This window comes from Tachypleus tridentatus, chromosome 6 (assembly GCF_004210375.1).
Source record: "Tachypleus tridentatus isolate NWPU-2018 chromosome 6, ASM421037v1, whole genome shotgun sequence".
Taxonomy (NCBI): Eukaryota; Metazoa; Arthropoda; class Merostomata; order Xiphosura; family Limulidae; genus Tachypleus; species Tachypleus tridentatus.
The window spans coordinates 57,381,003-57,397,849 of NC_134830.1; the positions used below are offsets into that span (position 1 = coordinate 57,381,003).

Below are 16,847 nucleotides of genomic sequence, written 5' to 3' on the forward strand. Positions count from 1 at the left end.
GTTTATTGGTAACCTTGAAAGTTTATATTGATGGAATGTGTTGCTCGATTTATACTGTAGACACAGAGCGTTTACTCCATTATGTAGATGTGCTCTAGAGTGAACAAATAACTCGTGTATAAACGTGTGGATCTGTTTATTATGAATTGAAAATAACACTAAAAATTTTGCGAGAATTTGAACAGAAACGAATGACACAAACTTCGAATCAAATCATGAAATTTAGCGTCAAAAAAGAAAATCAGTTATGTTAGTGTAATTTATGTATAACTACAGAAATACAATGAAGGTTCATCGAATATAATATAATGAATACTTGTACTATCTAATATTCTATCGGAACCGAAAGGAAAACTCTTAACTGATTCTGATAATTTGATCAGTATTACATCACAATATTTAGTCAACGATACACTATGTAAACGTAGATTTAGTTAACAGTAAATCTTGTAAACGTAGTTTAGTTAACAGTAAATCCTGTAAACGTAGTTTAGTTAACAATAAATCGTGTAAATGTAGATTTAGTTAACAGTAAGTCGTGTAAATATAGATTTAGTTAACAGTAAATTAAGTAACTGCAGGTTTGGTTAACAGTAAATTATGTGAATGCAGATATATTTAGTTATGCAAGTGTAGATTTATAGTAGTACAAGTTATAGTACTTTATATAAATGCACATTTACTTAACAATAAATTAGGTAAATATAGATATAATTAACAATTAGTTATGCATATGTAGATTTAGTTATAGTAAATTATGTGAATATAAATTTAGCTTCCTTTCTAAAGCAGTTATGATTAAGTGTCGTATAAGTTTCTGATAGTATAATTTATGTATAGCCAAAGAAATCCAATGAAAGTTAATCGAAGATAATATAATGAATACTTGTATTATCTAATATTCTGATAGTTCGAGAATATCTGTTAGTAGGTCAGCAGTAAATTTATGAATTTCCAAAACTAAAATCAGGGGTTCGATTCTCTAAGGTGTACATAGTACTGAGAGTCCATTGTGTAACTTTATACTAACAATTTCAGGAGATACATATTTTGTACATATTTGAACTAGATGTACAGAAAGTGTATATTAGCCTTGTGTGTGTGTCTGTCTGTATACAGGGTGGCCCGTAAGCCCCTACACATCCATATGTTATCATGTTATATTCAATTACGCATGTGTTATAATTTTTTTTTTTTTGTCAGAGAAATATGGCCGATTTAAGCCCATTTACACTTGAAAATGTCTCACAGAACATGGCGTCGCATAATATTATGCAGCGGGAATGAGGGACAGCACACAGATACACTGGATACATAAGATATATGGATGGGTAGGGACTTACGAGCCACCCTGTATATAGTCGAACAAGTAGGCCTTTACTGTGTTTTCATCTTGAGACTTCTCGGTGCGTTTAAAGTTGAATACAATTTTCTAGTATTTCTCTCGTCGTCAGAAAATGGATCGACTATGATCGTAAAACTTGGTAATTAAACAGAAAATTGAAAATACTCCAGTGTACTACAAAACATAATAATACTTTGTGCTGAAGTGTGTTTGTGTTTTCAAGTAAGTTCAAGAGGAGACTTGGCTCTGAACTCATTTGTTGTTTCGCAAGAAATATTCCAGAACCTTTTCGATATCAGAACCGTTACCAAACCAGTTTTTTTTTTGCTTGTATGCACAATTTTCAAAATAAAGAAACAAGTTACGAAGTGAAATATTGCGTAAAGAGATAATAAAAGTGAAGCATTAATGGGGGACACACTTCATATATCTTAACTTTTATATATTTTTACTGTTGCTAAGAGATCTAAGAATCGATACCATTTCATTCAACCTAATAGCCTGAACGAAGAAAGTTTACTTTCTGTCTATCATGTCACAATAACCGAGAAGTTTTGTCAAACTATATATGTTTACTTTTGGTGTGTTTGTTGGAAGTTTCATAGAAAAAAACAAACAAGCAAAAATTCATTTTTTTTTCTAATTTCTAGTCCATAAATATTTAAACGATATAGTACGCTATTCAATACTGAAGAAGAGATATATTTTTATTTCTTAGGGAATACTTTAAATGTGTATTAGGCGGAAAATTAAACGATGTGAAATATATTTGGTACGATATTTTTAAAGCACATGCAGTATGATACTGCTTTAACTGAGTAAAAAAACAAAACTTACACTTCTTTCAAAGAACATTTAGTGTAGATATTGTGAATTTCGTATGTAGCACGTGAGATCTTTTGGGGGAATGGTTCTTGAAACCAACTTGATTTGTTAACTTTTGAGGCGTGGTAAAATCCATGGATGGTTGAACTGACAGAGAGATGGTTTTATGGTATATATTTGTGATGACTTAAGGAAGTTTCTCTGCGGCAATCAACACCCAATGATAATGGCAGTTGATATATGTTGATATTACAGGTTGTCATGATGGATTTGCATACGCTTTGCACGCAATCCACAGCGAGAACTGTTCACACGTGGATCTCGGAAAGACCTAAATATTTTTTATCTCACTGAATCATGCAGAGATAATACGTATTATTCTTAGCTCCTGATTTTACAGTTTTTAAGTTATTTCAGTAATTTTATAGTTCATTTTAAGTTATTTAATTAGGTTAAGTTTCTGGAAAATAGTATAGGATATTAAATATTGAAACTGAATTTATTTTCAATTATGTAAATTAACTTTAGCATAAGTGAACTGAACTTGTTGACATTACAAAGCCTAAAAGATTGATTAATACATACGTAGAATAGCAAGCGAAACAAGTCGAAAACACATATACAAGTATATCTAAAAGAAGACGAAACGTTGAAAAATAAAATACAACGAATCAAGAAACGGTTGTGACAGTTACAGATGTAGATTCTGATAATAATTCAGAAGAAGATGGATGGTAAGTATTTGGAAAAACAACACACACCTGAAACCTGAACTTTAAAGGATGCCAGTCAAGAATTTCAGGCAAGTTAAAAATAAAAATGAAGAAAATACTAAGAACAGAAAACTTTTACACCCGATTATTGTGGGAAAATGTGCCAAGTGTTTATAATGACATTCACGTTTGCTAGGAATATTTCCAATGTCAAAAGACTGAGAAATATAAATGACTTTATGAAGACAGAACACTTTTTTGTGTGGAAAATTGTTGTAAAGTTGGTCAAGTGAAATGTTTAATATAAAATTTATAGTTCGGTCACCATATGATCTACAGAATTAGAAAGCTGTCGTACTTAAAGGAGTTAACCGTTTTATCAACCCGGAAGATATTGTAATGGAATTAAACAAACAAGGTTTTTGATTTGTTTGTAATTTCGTGAAAAACTACACGAGGACTATCTGCAAGTGAAAGACTGGAGGGAAGGCAGCTAGTCATCACCACCTATTGCCAACTCTTGGGCTACTCTTTCACCAACGAATAATGAGATTGACCATTATATAATAACGCCGGCATAGCTGAAAAAGCCAGTATATTTGATGAAAAAGGGATTAGATCTTACGCGTCGAGCGCCCTACCACGTGTCATTTCCAGGCCCAGAGAAACAAGCAGTCGAAACTAATAACGTAGAGAGAATTATAAGTCGTAGGACAAACGAACCTTCTACAACTACAACTAATAACGTAGAGAGAATTATAAGTCGTAGGACAAACGAACCTTCTACAACTACAACTAATAACGTAGAGAGAATTATAAGTCATAGGACAAACGAACCTTCTACAACTACAATTTTTTTTTTCAAATGAAGATGATGCAAAGAATTAATAGAATAAGGGTTTTAGGTTGAATATTTATATTTTAAAATTGAGATATATAGAAGATTGTGTTCCGGGTTATAGACGTTAAAAGTACGGTCATATGGCTGGCACCTGCAAAAATTGTGTTAAATTTGCAGGAGACCATAAAGCAAAACTTTTGCTGTTTCGGGAACAAACTAAATGTGCAAATTGTGACGAAGAGCAATATAAGAGTTCAAAAATGTGTAAAGTATGTAAAGAAGAAATCGAGGCCTTTAACACAGCAAAAAGTAGCAAGAAAATCTTATTCCAAAGTTCTTAAAGAATCAAGTACAAATTTACCAAAATGTAAGATTGAAGAAGTTTTGAAAGACATGAGAGTCGATTTAACGTATAGAATGTCTTTATTAACGTCTCGGCTATAATTAAAGTTGAAATATCTGAAGAAACGTTGGAGTTGTATGGTTAAACATGTTTATGAATCAACTAATAACTATACTAATTTAAAGTTGGATCTAAAACTAGTCTATCAAAAGGTAGTATCAGCTTTAAATTTTAAGCAAGAGTATAGATCAAAAGTCGATGACACTTAACTGTTAAAAAGTATGAAGTTTTAACTGTTAATACTCAAAAACAACAATAATAATAATATTCTTATAATAGGTATTTTTGAAACAAATTTAACAATTAACATTTTTAATCCAAAAGATTATAAACTCTATCGAAGTGAAAGAAATATGAACAAACATACATTAAGGGTTGGCAATTTTAGTTAATAAAGAGATTAAATCAGAATTAGTGTCATCTATTAATCCTAATTGCAATGAAATTATACTAATAGATGTATGGCTTAATAGTATTAAAGTTACAATTGTATCGCCAAAAAATTCCTAAATATGATATTCCTGGTAATTTAATTAAATACAGCGGAAATATACTGATCAAGGGCGATTTTAACAGTAGCTTTTGACTGCAAAGAAACGAATAAAATGGAAATTATATGTTAAATATCATTAGTATATATAATCATTATAACTGATAATCAGTTTACTCATACAAATAATGTAACTAGCAAATCAGATGTATTAGATGTTTTAATGACTGCTAAATTTTATATTCGTACTGGCAGCTTTGATACTGTGATCATTTACCTGTAAGTATTTTTATTGTGGAAGCTATAAATTTTGAGAAGTAATTGTAAAGTAGATGTTAGACGTAACTTCAGAAAAAAACGTTTGGTAGAAATTTAATGAAGTACGTAAAAGTAATCTAGATAAATATTATTTTGAATCAGTAGAAAATCTGGACCATTTTGTTTGTTTTTGAATTTCGCACAAAGCTGCTCGAGGGCTATCTGTGCTAGCCGTCCCTAATTTAGCAGTGTAAGACTAGAGGGAAGGCCGCTAGTCATCACCACCCACCGCCAACTCTTGGGCTACTCTTTTACCAACGAATAGTGGGATTGACCGTCACATTATAACGCTCCCACGGCTGAAAGGGCGAGCATGTTTGGCGCGACGGGGATGCGAACCCGCGACTCTCAGATTACGAGTCGCACGCCTTAACGCGCTTGGCCATGCCGGGCCAAAATGTAGACCAGCTAGAAGAATATAGTGATGTTATTTGTAATGGTTTAAAGAAAACAGCTAATCTTAATATATCAAAATATTATCCTAAAAAATATAAATTGAAATTTACAGACTGAATTGGTAGTTAAAGAAAAAAAAAGAAGTATTAGACGAATTATGGTTAGAAATCATAATTCATATTTTAAAACATTTTACACGTTAAAAAACAAATACAAAATATAAAAATATGGTAAAAATTAAATTAATAAACCAAAAGTAAAACTATTTTGATTTTTTGTATGGATTTAGATAAAGAAAAGTATATTAGTGAGTTTTGGAAAAAGTTTAAAAATTATTTTAATGATAATTCTGATCAATTTCTTTTGATATTAATTGGAAAGCTAGAAATGTAAAAAGTGAAAAAAAAACTTTTCAAGACATAATGGCTGAAATAAGAAAGGATAATCAATATCCAAATTTTAATAGTTAGTTGTATGAATATGTGAATAATAGAATCAATAATGAGAAAAAAATTGAAAATTGTGTTTTCTATTAAAACTAATTGTTTGTTCGTTTGGAATTTCGCACAAAGCTACTCGAGGGCTATCTGTACTAGCCGTCCCTAATTTAGCAGTGTAAGACTAGAGGGAAGGCAGCTAGTCATCACCACCCACCGCCAACTCTTGGGCTACTCTTTACCAACGAATAGTGGGATTGACCGTCATATTATAACGCCCCCACGGCTGGGAGGGCGAGCATGTTTGGCGCGACGCGGATGCGAACCCGCGACCCTCAGATTACGAGTCACACGCCTTGACGCGCTTGGCCATGCCGGGCCATTAAAACTAATAATCAATTTCAAAATAATGAAGTGAATAATCTGCATTTTAGTGATAAAACTATTACATCTGATGAAGTAATTACTGTTTTAAAATGTATTAAAAAAATAAACTCCTGAATGTGGCAGTATGGAATATGAAATGTTAAAGAATTATGATAGTTATATGATAAAATTTCCAATTTATTAATTAATATTATTATAACATACATAAATGTATTACTATATTCCAAAAATGTGGATATGAGGTGTAATTATAATGATTTTATAACGTAACAAAATGTGAAGTTCTCCATACAGCTATAGACCCAGTATTTTAACAACTTGTTTATTTAAAATAATTGAGAAAATTTTAAACAATAGACTACTAAACCAAATACACGCCAGTTTATTCTAAGAAAAACCTCAAACTTCTGACTATTTGATAAGTCCTACTGAGTTGGTAATTGAAGTGTTTAAGAAAATTGTTCCCTAGTGTTTTCATAATTAGACATAGAAAAGGCTATTGAGAAGATATGGCACAATGGATTAATTTATAAGCTAATGCATGATCTAACTTTGAAGTAAGAGTTACACAAGAAACTGTATTAAATCCCTTGTTATTCTATTTTTATACTAATGATATACTCTGTCCAGCTGTAGATAAAGGAATTATTAATTTTGCACAGTATGTGGATAACATATTAAATTAAACATCATTTTGTGCTAGTTATTATAAGAAATATTCAGTTGGTGTTAATCGACATAAAATTGTGGTGTAAGTTAAGGAGAATAATAGTTAATTCTGATAAAACTAACTTTATTATTTTTTATATGAGAAATAATATATCGAAACAAAATATTGAATTCATTAAAGATGCTCAAGTTGAATTACATAATGTAAATATTACACCAGTTGAACAAATGGAGTATCTGGGCATAAATTTTGGCAGAAAATTAAATTGGCAATAACATGTTAATTCTCTTGTGAAAACAGACTGGCATACATTTAACTTTTAAATGCAATAATAACAGTTTATAAAGTCTTGATAAGATCATTTAATAAATATGCTGCTAATAAGTGGTCGAGTATTAATATGCAAAAATTTGAAATTTTTACAGACTTTACAAAATATAGTGTTAGTTTAGTGACAGCCCCTTGCTAGTACAGCGGTATGTCTCCGGATTTATAACGCTAAAATCAGGGGGTCGATTCCCCTCGGTGGGCTGAGCAGTTAGCACTTTGTGGCTTTGCTATAAGAAAACACACACAGTTTGGTGATAAATCTACCTATTAATACATCCGTTGTTTTTGAACAAACAATTTTCGATTCCAACTTTAAATCAAAGGTTAAATTTTTTAACTGTTAAATATTATTAAGAATAAAAACTCTTAATTGTGAGAAATTAAAAATATAACAAATTATAGGAGAATCAATAAATATAATTTACTCTTAAGTTTATATTGCTAGGCTTCCGCTAGCCATTAGCCACATCGCCATTGGCGAAAAGAAACAGCCTGTAGCTGAAAAATCTAGTGTTGGTTTCGCCACAGTGGCGAAAGATAATTTTTCGGTCTTGGATGGTTTTCCTTTATTTATTCTGCTCAAGTTTCGGTCTTAACAACATTCGTGGTTTTTATCGCCATTCACGCCATTAATGATGACAAATGACCAGAGGCGCCCCCCAGCGAGTTGAAGAAACAAGAAACGTCTTTAAAAACTACCCCTTACTGTAATATATATTTTCTTTACATATGTATTTTTTATGATTTCAGGGATATGACAACTAACAAATTAAATTTAAAAAAAATTATTACTCAGCTGTGCTAATGATTTCTTTTATTTTCATTTCTTATGCTATATGTTTGATTCTGCCCGTGGTACACAAACAGTAATCAGAGAAAACCAGACTTTCGTCAAACCAACATATGGTCTGTATCAAAGTGGAAATCCCAAGTTTCATTTGACATGTGTTTGAATTGAGATCATGACAACTCTTAGATCATATAAAAAGACGTCTAAACAGTTAGATATATCAAGTTTTTTTCAAAAGAAGGTCGAAGCAACATCAACTGATGGTGGGAAATCCACTTCCAAAAGAAAAGACAGCTCTGAAGAAACTGAAGCTTGCAGCAATGATCAGACTGTCGGTGTGAAAAAATATATACCCGTGATTTTCACAGAATTGTTAAAGAAACTTGGTTTTCACAGTTTCCTTGGCTGGAACATGTTTTCCAACAAAATACATTTCATTGCAAATTATATAGGGACAACAAGAAGACAAATATTTATGCTACCAGTGAGAAAACTGCCAGTAAGCTTAAAAAAGACGACTTGGTGAAGCATGCACGGTCAAAAGATCATTGTAGTGCAGTAGCATCACAAGTTTTGAAGAAGGACATGTCAACTGCTGCTGTGAATGTGTATGTGGAGTGTAAAAGTGGCATTCAGGCACAGATGACCACATTATTTGTACAAACATAGGAAGCCATCCCAACTGTGAAGTTTCATTCCCTCCTTTCTCTACAAGTATTCAATGTAAGAATATTCTTCATTCTAGTATTAATAAGATACTTTCTGTTTTCTACTGTATTTTCTTAAAACAAAAGGCAATTTGACAATTTTCTAAAAGTGAAACATTTTGAAAATATCTATCAAAAATTAAGTAGCCAGCCAACTCTCCCAAATATCTTTGTTTATTACTTTAATTGGTGGTCTTATTTCAAAACACAAGTTCTTGTATATTTTTTAACAGGGAGTGACCTCTCTAAAGAAACTACAGACTTAGTCACAAAGTGGAACAGAGAGCTTCATATACACCCACAGCCAGTCTCTGGATGAAATGTAGGCAGACTTTCGGGCATCGCCTTCCCCATTTCTTGCTCTTGAAGCAGATGAAGCAACTGATGTAGGAAACACCTCTATACTGGTAAATTTCGCCTGGTGTCTTTCATCATTAGGTGATGTTACAAGTCGATTCCTTGCTGTGCGTGAGCTGACCAACACTGGGGCTGATTCTGTCTACAACACAATGCACTCAGTCATGGCAGATCGAGGATTGTTTGATGTTAACTTGGTTGAACTTGCAACTGATGGTCCAAATGTCATGGTGGGAATAAAAACAGGTGTTGCTACAAAATTTAAGGAGGAATTCACCTGGATAATAACAAGTCATTGTTTGGTACACAGATTACAGTTGGCAGCTGAAAAGGCAGCAAACCAGGTGCCATACCTTGTGAAGTACATGTCAGTTTTGAATCAGTTTGCAGAAAGCTTGAAATATTCTCCCAAGTTGTGTCGGGTTCTGGAAGAGAGCAAAGCAACAAAATCAAGCAAGTGTTCTTCACACGATGGATCTCTTTTAATGATTCCGTCCAAGCACTAGTCAACTGTATTGCATCTGTGATAAGCTGTGTGCAGGTCGTAGTAATGGAACGTGGTACTCCAGGCCCAGCCTTGCTACATGGTCTAGTCCAGCAAGTGTCATGTTACAGCTTTGTCATGATAGCACATTTTGTGGCTGACGCTATTGGCCTTCTTGGACTTTTGTCAAGATCTCTACAGAGAGCTGATTTATCTTATGATCTTGCTAAAGCAATTATTGATGGGTGAATTCTGTCAATTCAGTCGCTAGTACACATCCCTAGTCCTTACACATAGACTGTACTGAAGGAACTCCCACAAGCTCCTGATGCCAATAGTTACCATTCTTACAGAGGTCATGACATCAAAGATATTGATAAACAACGTGAAAAGTACAGATTAGCTGCTGAGTCATTTGTTGAAGAGGTGGTCTCAAGAGTACAAGTAGCATTCCCAGACACTAACATCATGTCATTTTTTCAATATTTAGCCCATGTCACAGCAGAGGATGAGGATGATCTGAAGAAACTCATCCAGCACTTCTCTCCTTTTGTCAATGAGGATGAGACACTGACTGAATGGCTGCTACTAAGGAACATAATGGAACAGGATGCTCACAAAAACAGAAACATGAAGAGCTTCTACAAGAAATGCATCCATCAGACCCGTCAAACTTTTCCAAATCTGTCTCAGCTTGCAGCAATTGAATTAATAATTCCAGTTACATCTGTTGACTGTGAGCGGGGAATTATCAGGTACAACAGCATCAAAACAGATGTCAGGAGTAGTCTGTCTGTGGCCAAGGCAGAAATGTTACTGAACTTATTCATGGAGTCCAAACCTTTAGATCATTTTAACTTCGACTCTGCATTCGCATACTGGGTCGCTCACAAAGACATATGTGGGTATCATTCCCTGTTGAAGAAATGTGCTTCAGAACCTCAGGTGTCAACTTTTACCACATCTTCTGTTGAGAATGATTTGGGTGAAGAGCTGCCATTGGATTTATCTACTTACTAGTCATGCTACCGTATTCTAGATTTAAGTCTTTTTTTTTGTTTCCGTGTTATTTTGAGAAATGTATCTTTATTTTCCTCTTTATCATGTTTATTTTGTTTTGGTTTTTTTGACGGGGAAGATTGCTGGGGAATAAAAAATAGTACAAAACTTAATGTCTTGTAAATTTTCACATAATTACAACTATTTTTTACTGGATGGAATTGATGCATATTAAAAGTCACGCACCACACAGTTTTCGGCGACCTAAAATTGTGGCTAAACAAATGCCACTATGGCAAAATATTGGCTAAACTACATGCAATAAATAATTATACCTAAATAATGGTTGTTTTTTACAGATTTGTAACGATTTTGCACACAGAAAAAGAGAAATGTTATTTTTTAAGTTCACGAGTTTTTGTGTTTGTTTGATTCATAGAATGTGCAATTTAGATGATAAAAAAGATTGGCTGAAAATGTTTGAAATACAAATAAAACGTTATATTAACTTGCATTGGATTACATATTTGTTTATTTCTGTCAAGTATTCAACAACTAATCTTTACATAAACTCAGAATTGTACCCAGTGGGTTAAGTACTTTATGTTAAAACAATCTTTATAATGTGAGTTAACAAGTCACGTAACAACTGCAAATTACTAAAAGTCGTCGTGAAATGGGCTGTATAAAACTATTTTAATATTGTTCGTTTCATAGTTAGTGCTCCGTCACACTATACATGTTCGCCCCTTTAGCCTTGGGGGCGTTATAATGTTATGGTCAATCCTGCTATTCGTTAGTAAAAAGTAGCCCAACAGTTGGCGGTGGGTGGTGATGACTAGTTGCCTTCACTCTAGTCTTACACTGCTAAATTAGGGACGGCTAGCGCAGATAGCCCTCGTGTAGGTTTGCGCGAAATTCAAAACAAATTAAACCAATCATAGTTAATGTGATTTTTCCGAAAATTGATCGTTTTGGGAAAGAATATAGATAAGTATGTGTTCATATCGAGGATTTTTAAATTATGAGACGGAGATATCCCTTGTACTTAGTGACATTTATAAAACAAAGGAATATGGATTAACTTGGGTACCAGGATTTTCTACAAATGTCTTTCAATAAGTCGTACCCCAACCGTGATAACCAAAGTGTTGTGTGTGTGTTTCAGACAAAGATAATAAATAAGAATATCTGTAAAAAAGCTCTATATATTATTTTCTATTCTATTCTATATAGAGATTATATTTGTTGAGACAACTCTTAGGAAACGGTTGTTATCGTACACTAGATGGATTGTGAAAGATATGCAAGGAGGGATGATGAGTTTTGAATGTATAACAACCTTATGACATATATTTTTTTTTCCTGTGTACAGTGTGTTACAGAGCTATTGTCATGATGTACAGCCTTCAGGTAGAGTATGAATGGACGTGTCATATATATCGTCGTCGTGGCGATCTCTTGAGGTCGAGGATGATGGTCCTCGAAATTCGTACATGGAGCTGGAGATGGCTAAGGAATCAATTCTTGCGGCACAGGTCTTCTGACAGTAAGGACAGGTCAGTTCAGAGGGTAGGAGAAGTTTCAGTTGTAGCTGGCGTTGTTTATTCTTGTCTCGCTTCTCTTAAAAGAATTTTGCTTCCTGATGGATAGGGATTTCCAGGTGGTTCGGTCGTGAGCAAGAATTTCCCACTTATTAACATCGATGTTGCAGCTCTTGAGGATTGTCTTCAGGCCATCTTTGAACCGCTTCTTCTGTCCTCCTCTCATTCATTTCCCATTTTCAGTTGACCATACAGGAGTTGTTTAAGAAGTTGGTTGTCATCCATTTGGAACATGTGGCCTGTCCATCGGAGGCGGCTCTTGATGATGGTGGCTTCAATGCTGCTGATCTTGGCTTCTTTAAGGACACTGAGGTTGGTTATGTATTCCTCCCATTTGATTTTCAATGTACTCTGGAGGTACCTTTGGTGGAAGTATTCCAGTTTGTTCAAGTGTCGACGATAAGTGACCTATATTTTAGATCCATACAGGATTTTGGGGATAACAACTGCCTTGTATACGAGCATCATGGTGACTGTCCTAATGTCTCTATCCTAAAAATGCTCGTGTTCGGAGACGTCCAAAGGCAGCTCCTACACATTTTAGACGATACTGGATTTTGCAGTTGATGTCTGCAGAGGATGAGAAATGGTTTCCCAGATAGCAAAAACTGCTGACGTTTTCTAGGAGCTGGTCTTGTAACTTGACAGCAGGCGGTACAGGATTGACTGTTGCAGGTGCTGGTTGATGGAGAATCTTGGTTTTGGTCAAGTTTATGGAGAGTCCCATTTCTTGGAAGGTAAAGTCAAAAGTGTTAAGGAAGTCCTGAAGCCCCTGTTCGCTGAGAGATGATACCTGGTTGTCGTCAGCATACTGCAGGCTGATCACAGAAGTTAGTGATGTTCAGTTCTTGGCTTTGAGGCGGCTATTCCTCAAGAGCTTTCCGTCTGTCCAGTATTCGATCACGATGTCTGGTGGTAGTCTTGGCTCTATGAGATACATGCTGGCAGAGATGAAAATAATGAAGAGGTTTGGTGCGATAACTCAGCCTTGCTTCATTCCAGAGTTGACAGGAATATATTTTGTTTGGCCTCCATTCATTTGAACTATTGCCATCTTTCCGTCGTGGAGAAGGCGCAGGATAATGATGAACTTTGCAGAGCATCCACTGGCAGCAAGGATCTTCCACAATAATCCACGAGACACGCTGTCAAAGGCCTTGGTGAGATCGATAAAGGCCGTGTAAAGGGGCTTCTGCTATTCTTTGCATTTCGCCTGGAGTTGAGAGGCAGTGAAACTCGTATCTGTTGTCCTTTTTGATGGTCGAAAACAAATCTGGGTTTCTGGCATGATCTTCTCAGCCAGAGGCTTCAGTTGATCATTGATTATCTTTGCCAATATTTTACCAGCAATGGATAGAAACGAGATGTCTTTGTAGTTTTCATGGTCCGATCTATCCCCTTCTTCGTGTAGATGGAGACTACCAGAGCATCTCTCAGGTCTGAAGAAATTGTCTTGGTTTCCCAAATCTTGTTGATTAGCAGGCGGAGCTGTCGTTCGATCAGAGGTCTCCCTTCCTTGAAGATTTCAGCTGGGATGTTGTCGATTTCTGCAGCTTTGTTGTTCTTCATCTTCATAATAGTGCTTTTCACTCTTTTTATAGTCGGGATTTTGCTGAAGATGTCTTCAACAGGCAGGTGTGGGGTTTTCTGGAGCACAGCATCTTTATCGACATTTGGGTGGCGATTGAGGATCTCTTCAAAATGCTCCCTCTATCATCGGTTGATCTCCTTATCAGTCTTAAAGAGAGTGTTCCCATCTCGACCATGCAATGGAACTCTATTATTGGTTGTTGTTCCATAGATAACTTTGGTGGCAGTAAAGAAACCCTTGATGTTGCTGGTGTTTGCAAGTTGCTGGATTCCTCGGGCTTTGTTTCTCCCTGCATTTCTGGTGCCTTGCGTGCTTCTCCGCTGAGTTGGGATCAGCTTGTAGAGCTCTGAAGGCTTGGTACTTATCGCCGATGAGTTGTTGAAGTTCCTCATAAATTTCATCAAACCAGTTTTGATGCTTCTTGGAGAGGTGGCCGAATTGTTTGGGTGCAAGTTGATATTATAGCGTTCTTCATTAATTTTCGGTTATCTTCATTCTTCTTTGGTTAGTCCTTTGGAAACTCTTCTTTGAGCCGTAATTGAAATTCTGTTTTCTTCTTAGTGTTCTTCCGGACTGCAACGTTGAATCTTGTTGCCAGTTTCCTTCAGAGTAGTCGTTTTGGTCTGATGTGAATTCTCATGGTGGAGCAGATGAGGTGATGGTTGGTCCAACTGTCGTCAGCACCAGTCATTGCTCTGGTCTGAAGAACATCCTTTTGGTCTCTGGTCCAGTATTTGGAACGAGGATGTTGCCACGAGACCTTGCTCTTGTTCTTTTGTCAGAACAGACTATTGGTGATGGCAAGATTATGTTCTGCACATTTGGACAGAAGGAGAGTTCCATTGGAATTAACATTACCATTGTCTTTCCTTCTAATGGTGCCTTTCCAATGGTCGTATTCTTTCCCTACTCTAGCACTGAAGTCTCAGAGGAGGATAATCTTGTCCTCTTTTGGTATGCTGGAGAGGATAAGAGTCAAGGTGGGCACAGAAAGCCTCTTTCATGTCGTCGGCATCGAGGGTGGGGGACCATAGGCACTGATACCTGTTGCCTTTTGGCTCTTGGCAAGATGGAACTGTAGGGTCACTAATCGTTCATTGATACCAACAGGTAGTTCCGTCAGCTTGGAAAGAAGAGTGTTCTTGATGGCAGAATCTACCCCATGAATCGAAACTCCTCAGGAAGACGACCTTTTCTGAAGAAAGTGTGTCCTCCATTTTCCTCCTTCAGCTGCCCCTCTCCAAATCTCCTGGTCTCACTGAGAGCTATGATGTCGAGACTGAATTTCCCAGTTTCGCGAGAAACTCACACTCTGCGTTTCCATGTCCATAAGCTTTCATTCATTCCAGGTTCCGAATTTTAGCATTTGTGTGTTTCGACTGCAAGATGGTGATCCTCTCAGACGCGGTTATCCAAGGCAGATGAAACGAAGCAGACTATGTTTAGGGCACCTTTTCCAGCCTGTTCCCCCTGTGGGGTGAGCAGAGTGGATTCTAAAAAGGGCTGCTCAATCGTGGATGTCACTGCCGAAGAGCTCCCCTGCTTCTGTCCAAGAGCTTAACGACTGAATCAGACATCCATCACTTTGTTGTCGAGTCTGAACTAGAAGCTTCCAAATTTACGATTCTGCCCCCGTCACTTATAGCCGATTGCTGCAAGACTTGACTTGTTCCTCATGCTCAGAAACCTTGTAAAACTTGGAAGACGCCTGTACGTGAGTTGATTTAACGTGTGAATGATGTTGCACACCAGCAGACACACTGTCCTTGACAGTCAACAAGTTGAATCTAGTGGCAAGGAAACCAAGACGATTGGAACTTGATGAACTGCTGCAGCTCTCCTGCCATTGAGGATGCCATGTATGGCCCTTCTTCCTTCAGGATTGGCCGTTGGGGACTTGAGGTTGGATCGTTCTTTGTTAGGAACTTCACCCTTGACATTGCCGTCATGGGTGGCCCTACCAGGAGCACAAAGCTCCAGACGGCATCGCTCTCATATATATATATATAAAATCATAAATATGCAGCGTATTTTATTTATGGCTTAAAAATCTATGGTTATAATATAATTAATCAGAGGTTGGGATTTGCTGTTTTTAGCACAGCCCTTCCTCATGATTTTGTTCACTTATATAACTTCATTTTAATGCAGTTATTTAATTTGACTGAAAGACGGTGTATCCCCACCACAAGGTAAGTCCTATTTCCACAGTCACCTCCAAAACCTAGGATAATTTCATAGTCTCACAGTATAGCTTGCATTCTAGGATCTTTTACAAAATATGCAGCGTGTTTTGTTTATGACTCAAGTTTATGGATATAACATAATTAATCGGAGGTTCGGATTTGCTTTTTTTAATGCAGTCCTTCCTCATGATTTTGTGTAGTTATTTAACTTCGTTAAAATTACATATTATTCGAAAATGTAATTATTCGAAATAATTACATTAAAAATATGTATGTATGTGTGTGTGTGTTTATATATATATATAAACACAATTTATAGGAAGACAAATGAAGGTTTAGAATGAAAAGTATTTATATTGTTCATAAAAGCACTGAAACAACCAGGTCTATTATCGCAGTCGTTGTTCTTTAAGAAAAAAGAGACATTATTGGGTTGGGTATATTTTATTTCTGTTTGTTTTTGATAAAACATTGTTATGAAAGTTAGAAGAGGTGTACACGATTTGACAATTATTTTTATGCAGAAAGTGTTCCTTGTTTTAGAGCGAAATCACATTGAATTATATGCTGAGTTTACCACGGTGAATTGAACCCCATGATGTTAGCGTTTTAAGTCCGTAAAGTGAAAATCGCGGATTAATAAAAATGTGGAGTGACTTGCCTTTTTTTTTACGAGATTTTTTTGAATCCTGCATGGCTCGGTGGTTATGACGCTAGACTCGCAATATGCGAGTCATGAGTTTGAATATCTTCACCAAACCTGTTTGCCCTTTTAGTCGGAGGGGCGTTATAAGGTGAAAGTCAATCCCACTTTTTGTTGGTAAAAATGTAGCTCGAGAATTAATGTTGGGTGGTGTTGACTAATCGCTTCCAATCTTTTCTAGCACTTCTAAATTAGAGTCTGTTAGCGCAGATAGCTCTCGAATAGCTTTACTGAAGCTTTTAGGAAATTTCATTGAAAACTAGAGACTTCT

At 35.8% G+C, this 16,847-nt stretch overlaps 1 protein-coding gene across 4 annotated transcripts in view; it reads left to right on the plus strand.

The window, feature by feature from the left end:
* LOC143252591 (uncharacterized) overlaps positions 1–16,847 on the plus strand; it is a 79,865-nt gene that overhangs the window by 28,578 nt on the left and 34,440 nt on the right. Inside the window, exon 2 of one of the 4 annotated variants that reach the window (XM_076504955.1) lies at positions 8,023–8,668. The exons of the other annotated variants lie outside the window; for them this stretch is intronic. The gene's annotated coding sequence lies outside the window, so the exon portion shown is untranslated. The remainder of the gene's footprint in view (positions 1–8,022; positions 8,669–16,847) is intronic. 4 annotated transcript variants of the gene reach the window in all.